The following is an 8,998-nucleotide window of genomic DNA, read 5'->3' as shown; positions in this document are numbered from 1 at the left end:
GCAAGAAAATACAGGTAAATTTCATTTCAATACGAAGAACATAAAATCATGGAATGCTTACCTTCTTATGCATTAACAAACACCACTACACGTGGAATAATTTTCAAATTCTACATTAAGCATAAAAGTTCAGCGTTAACAAATAGGCCCTTAGTATGATATTTATTTGTCATCCAATTAGCTGATAAGATCACATGGACCTAAATGAAGGGATAAAAAAATATGTATCAGCCTGATCCAAATTTCTATGGCTCTTAAGAAGTTTTCAATGGTAAGCGTTCAGACCCACTGTTGTGTTGTGATCCACTTGAGCTTTGGATCTGTATCATTTTTGGGCTCATGTCCTAAAATGGTCGCACTAAATGGATGGATAGTGTAGATATAACACACACATCATAGAGGTTCCCACAAATTGAGTTCGATCATCATAATATAATCCCCCAAAATCAGGGCCATCTAACGAGGGAATTGACAACCACCCAAAAGCCTCTTAATTCACCTGGTGACCCACGTGATGGTCATGGTTGATCGAAAAGACAAATATCAGCTTGATCGAAAACATTTGTAAAGTGTAGAAGTTTTTAATGGTGGGTGTCACTCTCCCTAGTGTTTTCTATAGTGTGGTCCACTCAAGCTTTGGATCTAGTTAATTATTTGGTTAATACCCTAAAATGATCTCTCCAAATGGCTAAATAGTGTGGATATAAAACATACGTTCATGTCATGTTGGGGCACACAAAACTTAGTGACGTCACTTTGGTACTAAGGGCCTATTTGTTAACGCTGAATTTTTGCACTTAACATGAATTGGAAAAATGTTCCGTGTTTAGTGGTGTTTGTTAATGCGTTATTAACTAAAAAGAAGGAAAGTGCTAGGTGGCTTTTCACTGAATTCTCTCTGTGACAGGAGTTTGGCTTAATGGTGAACGTGGATCCAAAAGTTTTTTTATTAAAAAAAATTACTTCCAAAATTACCCCTCTTACTATAAATTTTTTTTTATCTTTAAATTGTTTGCATAATACAAAACTAACTTTTAATATGTAAAACTTCTTTATGCCCCACCATGATTTATGTGTTTGATCCACACCGTCCATCAACTTTTTTAGATCATTTAAAGTGTGAGCCAAAAAAAGAGGCAGGTCCAAGGATTAATTGGACCACAAGGCAGGATTGAATGTCCACCATTCAAAACTTCTTAGCAGCTGAGAAGTTTCGGATCAAGATGATATTTGTGTTTTCACTTCATCCACGTCTACGTGACCTAATGAATAGGTTGGATGGTAAAAAAAACATCACAGTGGCCCTTAGAAAGGTTTCAACGGTAGATGTCATTATCACTGCAACATCCATTGGTGTGGTTCACTGGAGTTGTGGAACTGCTTCATCTTTAAGATCATGTATTAAAATAATATGAGAAAAATGATGAACAGCTTAGATAAAACACTTACATCATGGTGGGCCCCACAGAGCCCTGCGGGGATAGGACGTGTTTCGCATTCGAAGTGGATGGGCTGGGGATGGGATTGGTAAGCAGATTGGTTGTTGTATTAATGTCCATAAGTTCTATGGGTCCCATCATGATGTATTTGTTATATCCAAACCGTCTATCCATTTTGCGAGCTCGTTGCAAGGCTTGAGCCAAAAAATAAGACAGATCTAAATATAAACTGGACCACACTGCAAAGAGCAGCGGGGATTGAACGTTTACCATTGAAACCCTTTTGGGGTCACAGAAGTTTTGGATCAATATGAAATTTGGTTTTCCACTTCATCCAAATATTTTGGACCTTATGAATAGATTATATGGAAAATAAACATTATAATGGGCCTTGCGAATTTTTTAACAGTGAAAATCATTATCCCACTGCTAATTTTGGTGTGGTCCACTTGTGTATTGGATATGATTCATTTTTTGGATAATGTTCTAAAATGATCTCAAAAATTTGATGAACGGTGTGGATATAATAAATACATTATTGTAGGGCCCATGTAACTTTGATCTCCTTTGAACCGTTCATACAACTTGGACCTCGAGGAGCGTCTCGTCTTCGTATAACACGTACCTACAGCAGCTATATAGCTGGTGTGTGGTACGGAAACGGATTGGCTACTCCCCCTGCCACCAGCCCGGTGGGTGGTGGTCGGTGCTTTGTGGCCCCCATGATGTATGTGTTTCATCCATTTTGTTCATCCATTTTTACATATCATTTATGTCTCTATCCCAAAAATAAGAGGGATATAAGTCTCAGGTGACCACACCATAGGAAAACAATAGTGATTGGATATCCACCATTAAAATCCTCCCAAGGCCCACTGTACTTATTATTTGACATCCAATATGTTGATTAGGTCATACATGCCCAAAAGAAATTGCCACCACACTTATGCATACAAATCATTAATTTTTTTAATCTTTTTTTTAAAAAAATTATAAATAATGATATTTTAATTTTCTATTAAGTACTTTATAGTTTATTTGAATTAAATAGAATAATTTTATCGGGTCCTTACTCTTACTCGGGTGGTAGACTCTCAGGAGTTTCAACACCGGGTCAAGGGGTCGATGTTGAGGGTCAAATATTGCATATCAGACCCAGTTGCTGCATAAATTTACACGCATGATACTGTTTATCGGACTAATTTAATCATGTTTGTAATGCAGGGTGTGTTTAAGAGCCTGGACTGAAAAAGGGTGGTAAATTCATGGATTCGACGCTCCCGAAGCACCAAGGTAAGGAACGGACTCTAGAAGACCAAGAACGAAGGAATTACACATCAGGGACTCAAGAAAATCAAGGAATTGAAGCTCAAGTGGCCTGAAAAGTGTCCAGAATGCAAGATCATAAGGTTCCCACCATCCAATCAGTTCGAAACTCCATACGTGGCCTGAAGACCATAAATGAACCGTACACGTAAAACTTCATCCATTGGATCGCTGTGAAATTGGCTCAACGGACAGATCAGCCCATAAATCATTGATTTTGGGGCCCGCACGATATCTGGATATGCCTCAATTTTTGGTATCAGCTGTTAAATGAGATGATACAGGGGAAGGACGGATTGGATTTTGCATAACCATCATTGAGGTGCCACACGAGTGCTGCACGAGCACTGCAGTAAGTGCACTTGCAGTACACTACATCGGAGCAAAACTTCAAACAACGCGCGCCCGTCAGCTTCCTTTCCAGAGACGGAATCTCTGTTTCCCTTCGCGCAAGGACCGTCCGCTGGGAAGTTTTGTGGCCCATTTGGATTCATCATACGGGAGATCTGGACCGTCCATCAGAACGCTACAGGTCCACTAACCGAGACCTAGGTGGAAGCTTTTCAAGAAGCAGCGAGGATCTAATTTCACCTATCCGAACGCAAGACGAACGGCAGTGCATAAAGTCTGGTGGACCGCATCAAAAGCAACCCAAAAGCATCCATTTCTAACCGAAATTCTGAGAGGAATCCGGTGGACGGAGTGGATTTCTCAAAAAAAAATTGCAGTGGTCCCCACCAACAAAACAGCGTAAGAAGCGTTCGCAGGCCCCTGTTTCGCTCGTCCGCGAGTTCCGGATGTTCCGGAATCATGTGGGCCACTACCTTTGATCGGATGGACGATCCAAACCGTCCATCGTGTAGCTCATCAAGTTATTCCCCAAGGGACGTTGCTTCTTTGCAAAGAAAGCGAAGGAAGTGGAGTGTCGGTGCTGTTTCTGTAGCTGTGTAAAACGTTGCTGCGACGCAGTTATAGTGGCTGGCTGCGAAATTCTCCGGAAGGACTCCAGCAGCGTCGGTTCTCTACTGCGACCTCTTCACCGCCCTTTGAAGGATAAAAAGGGGGGCTGGTCTTTGGTTGAAAAAAAAAAGTTTGGAAACGGGGAGAGGGACGTGGAGTGCACGGCTGTTAGACATAGGCTGGACGGGAGGGAGAAAGAGAAGCAGTGCAAAGGTCTGCTGCTGGCAGCGTGAGGACGCCAGCAGGAAGAAAAGAAATGGAGGCTGTGAGGCTGATTGAAGAACGTGAAGGTGCTGGGTCTTTGGCTTTGAAGGAAGGAAGGAAAGGAAGAGAAAAAAAGAGAGAGAAGAAACAGAGAAGGACGTACGGCTGGCTTGGGTTTGGGCTGGCACGTGAGCTAAGCCTGGTTTTTCTCTTCTTTTCCTTTATATTTCCTTTATTTTTTTTATGATCAGCCCATCCATGTGTGGCTAATCCTCTTAGCTAGGGCTAAGAGGTGAAGCCTGTAGCGAGATGGGAGATACTACTTCATGCAAGTAGATTAAATTTCTGAACTTAATTTGATTTAGTTGATTATTATAAGGAATATTTGTATTAGTCTTTAATGGTCTGTTGTGACGAAAATTACAATGGGTTTGCAATGGCTTTGAATATTTCTTTCCTCTTTTTTATATTTATGAAGTCAGGAAGCCCTGTTGTTCATCATTGTCCCATGGGCATGGTAGGATGACAGTACCTTCCTGATCTTCATACATTGTTGATTGGTTGGTAATTAGTTTAATTCTATTGTTTACTTTGTCTCCTGGGCATGGTTTGGTGATGGAATCCATTCTAATTCATATACCTTTCATCTCTTGAAAACCAGATCAAGTAAGTTCAGTTTGATTTCCATGATTCCTGATGCAGGCAAAAGATCTCCCTGATCTCTACAAGTGGATCCTCTGAATCCCTAGTTTCCTTCCTCTGAGTTACTTAAGTTTTAGATAATCATTCCGCAATTATTTCCTAAATTCTATTTGTTTTCGATCGCATCTGCGACTAGTTCTAGTTCTTCTTGGTTTCAGATAACGTACAGGTATCAGTCCCTGTGGATTCGACCTCGGTCTTACCGAGTTTATTACTACATCACAACCCTGCACTTGGGGTGTGAACAAGTTTTTGGCGCCGTTGCCGGGGACTGACGATTACGATTTTCTGAAATTAATTGGTTTTAGGATTAGTTTAAGATTAGGATTTTACTAACCTTAGTTTTTATTTATTTATTTATTTATTTATTTATTTCTATTTGAGTTCAAAACTAACTTGTTTCCTATTTTATAGGATCTGGACATAAGTTTCTCAATTGGTAATTCCTTCCTAATCTCTCTACTTTTTCGTATTTTTAGAGTTTAAGTTATTTCTTTCCTTTCTTAGAAATTAACTTTCTATTTTTGTTTTATTTTAGTGACTTTCTAATTCTGACACTTTTAGAATCTAATCTTGTTTCTTAATTTATTTTTAGAATTCTTTAGAAACTAACCTTCCTATTTTGTAGGCCTTTAAGATAGAAATCTCTAATTCGGTACACTCCTTCCCTACTTTCTATTTTTCAATTCTCTTTTAGTAATCTACTTTCTAGTTTAGGTCTCTATTAGCTTATTTTAGAAATTTTCACTTTCTTTTAGGAATTCTTTCTTTTAGAAGCCAGTTCACTTCTATCTTTCTTTTAAAGAATTGTTCTTCTCTTTTTAGAATCTAACTTATTTTATTTTGTTCTGCAGGTCTTTAACTCAGGACTCCAATTTGGTAATTTCTTTCCATCTCTTTCTTTCTTGCTAGATTTTCCTAGGGTTAAGTTTTTAACTGAGGGCTGCGAGTGTTTTCATGCCCAAGTGGGCCCGTGACGACACTCGACGTCTCTTGACTGAAGGAGGATTGGTTGAGGGGTTGACTATCCATCGCAGGACTAGACACCGCTCGAAATCCCCTGAGTTAACTGAGGTTATGGCTGAAGACCAACCTCCTCCACTTCCACCCAGGGTGGAGGATACCCAAGATGAGAATGAGGTGCAACAGGCACCCCCGCCTCGTACTTTACGAGATTTTCTACAACCGGCGGGAGTGAATACGCCCTCATGTATGATTTTTCCTGAAAACACAGGACAAATGAACATCAAGCCAGGAGTTATCCAACTCCTTCCCAAATTCCATGGACTTGAATCAGAGAGTCCATATTTACATTTGAAAGAGTTCGATGAGATTATAGCTACATTATGTTTTCCTAATGTATCTGAGGATACAATTAGGCTGAAACTCTTTCCTTTTTCCTTAAAAGAGAAAGCTAAGACGTGGTTACATTCACTGCGTCCTAGATCCATTGGCACATGGAACGACATGCAGAGGGAATTCATAAAAAAATTCTTCCCACATCATAAAACGATTACCCTCAGAAAAGCGATCATGAACTTTGCCCAAAAGGAAGATGAAACATTCTTTTAATGCTGGGAAAGGTTCAAAGATTTGGTCAGTTCATGCTCACAACACGGATTTGAAACGTGGCGCATTACAAATTTTTTCTATGATGGACTGACATCTTCCATGCGCCAAATGGTCGAGACAATGTGTAATGGAGAGTTCATTAATAAAGATGTCGACGAGGTATGGGACTACCTCGACAGTTTGGCTGAAAAAACACAATCTTGGGATTATTACCCAAAGTCGAACACCACGTCTAGGCCGACTCAATTAAAGGAGAAAGGTGGATTATATCTCTTGAAAGAAGAGGATGATCTCAAGTGTAAAGTGACTACACTCATAAGGAAAGTTGAGACCATGGAAGGAAAGAAGGATAAGGTCAATGAAATTGTTTGCGGCATCTGTGATTGCAACATTCACACAACTGAAAACTGTCCTACAATACCTGCCTTTCGAGGAGTGTTGAATGAACAAGCCAATGCCGTAAATAATTATCAAAGACCTTTTACTGGACCCAACTCCAACACATACAATCCTGGCTGGAAAAATCATCCAAATTTTAGTTGGAGGAATGGACAAACGGCGACTCCTCCAGGTTTCTTTAATCAAAATCCAAATCAAGTGAAACCTCAAGAGGAACTGGTTCAAAATCCCATACAAGAGCTGGCTCAGGCAATGTGGGGAATTACAGATTTTATGCAAAAGATAGATTCTCGTATGACGGTTATAGAAAAGGGGATGCTTCCTGCACAACCTCTCCCCAATCCTAAACCGCAGTACGAGAATAATGATCCCAGCTCTTCAAATCAGATGGGGCATGCTAAATCCATCACCACTCTTAGGAGTGGGAAGATCATTGATAAAACTCTTCCGGTTAGGCCCGAAAAGCCTCAAGAACCAGAAGAGGACAACAATGATGGATCCAGTGATGCCCCACAAAAAGTAGAACCGGAACTTCTAGAGAAGCCAGTTGCTCCATTCCCCCAAAGGTTGGTTTCACCAAAATCTCTCTCTAACTCTCAGGATATCCTAGAGGTGTTGAAACAGGTGAAAGTCAACATTCCTTTGCTTGATGTCGTTAAACAGATACCTTCAAATGCCAAAATCCACAAAGACTTATCCACGACCAACCTACGCAAAAATATTCAAAACAAAATCTTCTTGACCGAGAAAGTGAGTGCCATCCTGAAGCAAGACGTGCCGCAGAAATTCAAGGATCCCGGTAGCCCAACCATATCATGTGTAATCGGGAACCATCGAATTGATCATGCACTTCTTGACTTAGGAGCGAGCGTCAATTTGATTCCCTACTCGGTATACAAACAGTTAGGTTTGGGTGAATTAAAACCCACCCTAACCACACTACAACTTGCTGATCGCTCTGTTCGTGTACCAAGAGGGATAATTGAGGATGTGTTGGTCCAAGTTGATAGATTTTACTACCCTGTAGACTTTATCATCCTGGACACCGAACCCATCAATAACATGAGCACTCAGATTCCCGTCATTCTTGGTCGCCCATTCCTTGCCACGTCAAATGCAATTATCAATTGCAGGAATGGTATCATGACTATGTCTTTTGGAAATTTGACATTGGAGTCAAACATTTTTTTCAATAACGGCAGCAACTCAGAGGATGATGACGATTTCCACGACATTAACATGATTGACTCTTTCGTGGAAGATACGACACCTCTGACCTTATCCTCCGACCATCTAGAGACGTGCCTGGCCCACTCCCATGATTTTGATGATGACATGATTAGGGAGACGTGCGCCTTGCTTGATATTGTACCACTTGAAGTTAACCGATGGAGGCCACAATTTGAAGAATTACCACAAACTGATGTAGTGCCTCTACCGTCTAACCTCAAGCCGCCGAAGCTTGACCTAAAACCTTTGCCCGCTGATTTGAAATATGCATATTTGGGTCAAGATGAGACATACCCGGTGGTGATCTCTGCCCACCTGGAGAAAGAACAGGAGAGTATGCTTATATCTACTCTCACTGAGCATAAAGGAGCCCTGGGATGGACGATAGCGGACCTCAAAGGAATTGACCCCTCGATTTGTACTCACCACATATATCTTGAGGATAATGCAAAAACCGCTCGGCAACCACAACGTAGACTAAATCCAAACATGAAGGAAGTGGTTAAGGCCGAAGTTCTTAAACTATTGGATGTGGGTATTATATACCCTATATCTGATAGTCAATGGGTGAGTCCAACTCAAGTGGTTCCTAAGAAGTCCGGAATCACCATCGTAGCCAATGCTAATAATGAACTCGTGCCAACTAGAGTCACTACTGGTTGGAGAATGTGCATTGACTACAGGAAGTTGAATACCGTCACGAGGAAAGACCACTTTCCTTTACCATTCATTGATCAGATCCTGGAAAGGTTAGCCGGTCATTCCTATTACTGCTTTTTCCTTGACGGGTATTCGGGCTACAACCAGATAGAGATAGCCTCAAGACCAGGAAAAGACCACATTTACATGTCCCTACGGCACCTTTGCCTATCGAAGGATGCCATTCGGACTATGTAATGCCCCTGCCACCTTTCAGCGATGTATGCTTAGTATCTTTTCTGATATGGTAGGGCAATATCTAGAGGTCTTCATGGACGATTTCTCTGTTTACGGTCCATCTTTCAGCAAGTGCTTGGAAAGTCTTAAATGTGTGCTGAAAAGATGTGAAGAAAAGAACTTGGTACTTAATTGGGAGAAGTGCCATTTCATGGTTCAAAAGGGAATTGTCCTTGGGCATATCATCTCGTCCAAAGGAATCGAGGTAGATAAGGCAAAAATCGATCTTA

At 40.8% G+C, this 8,998-nt stretch overlaps 1 non-coding gene across 1 annotated transcript; it reads right to left on the bottom strand.

The window, feature by feature from the left end:
- Window positions 1-6,146: 6,146 nt before the first annotated feature.
- On the bottom strand, window positions 6,147-6,253 carry LOC131221725 (small nucleolar RNA R71). The gene has a single exon (XR_009159548.1). It is a non-coding gene; the product is annotated as a small nucleolar RNA R71 (small nucleolar RNA).
- Between the last annotated feature and the right edge of the window lie 2,745 nt (window positions 6,254-8,998).

The sequence above is a fragment of the Magnolia sinica genome, chromosome 1 (genome assembly GCF_029962835.1).
Source record: "Magnolia sinica isolate HGM2019 chromosome 1, MsV1, whole genome shotgun sequence".
Classification (NCBI taxonomy): Eukaryota; Viridiplantae; Streptophyta; class Magnoliopsida; order Magnoliales; family Magnoliaceae; genus Magnolia; species Magnolia sinica.
The sequence above is the reverse complement of the archived record's forward strand: the minus strand, read 5'-3'. Positions and strand labels throughout refer to the sequence as shown.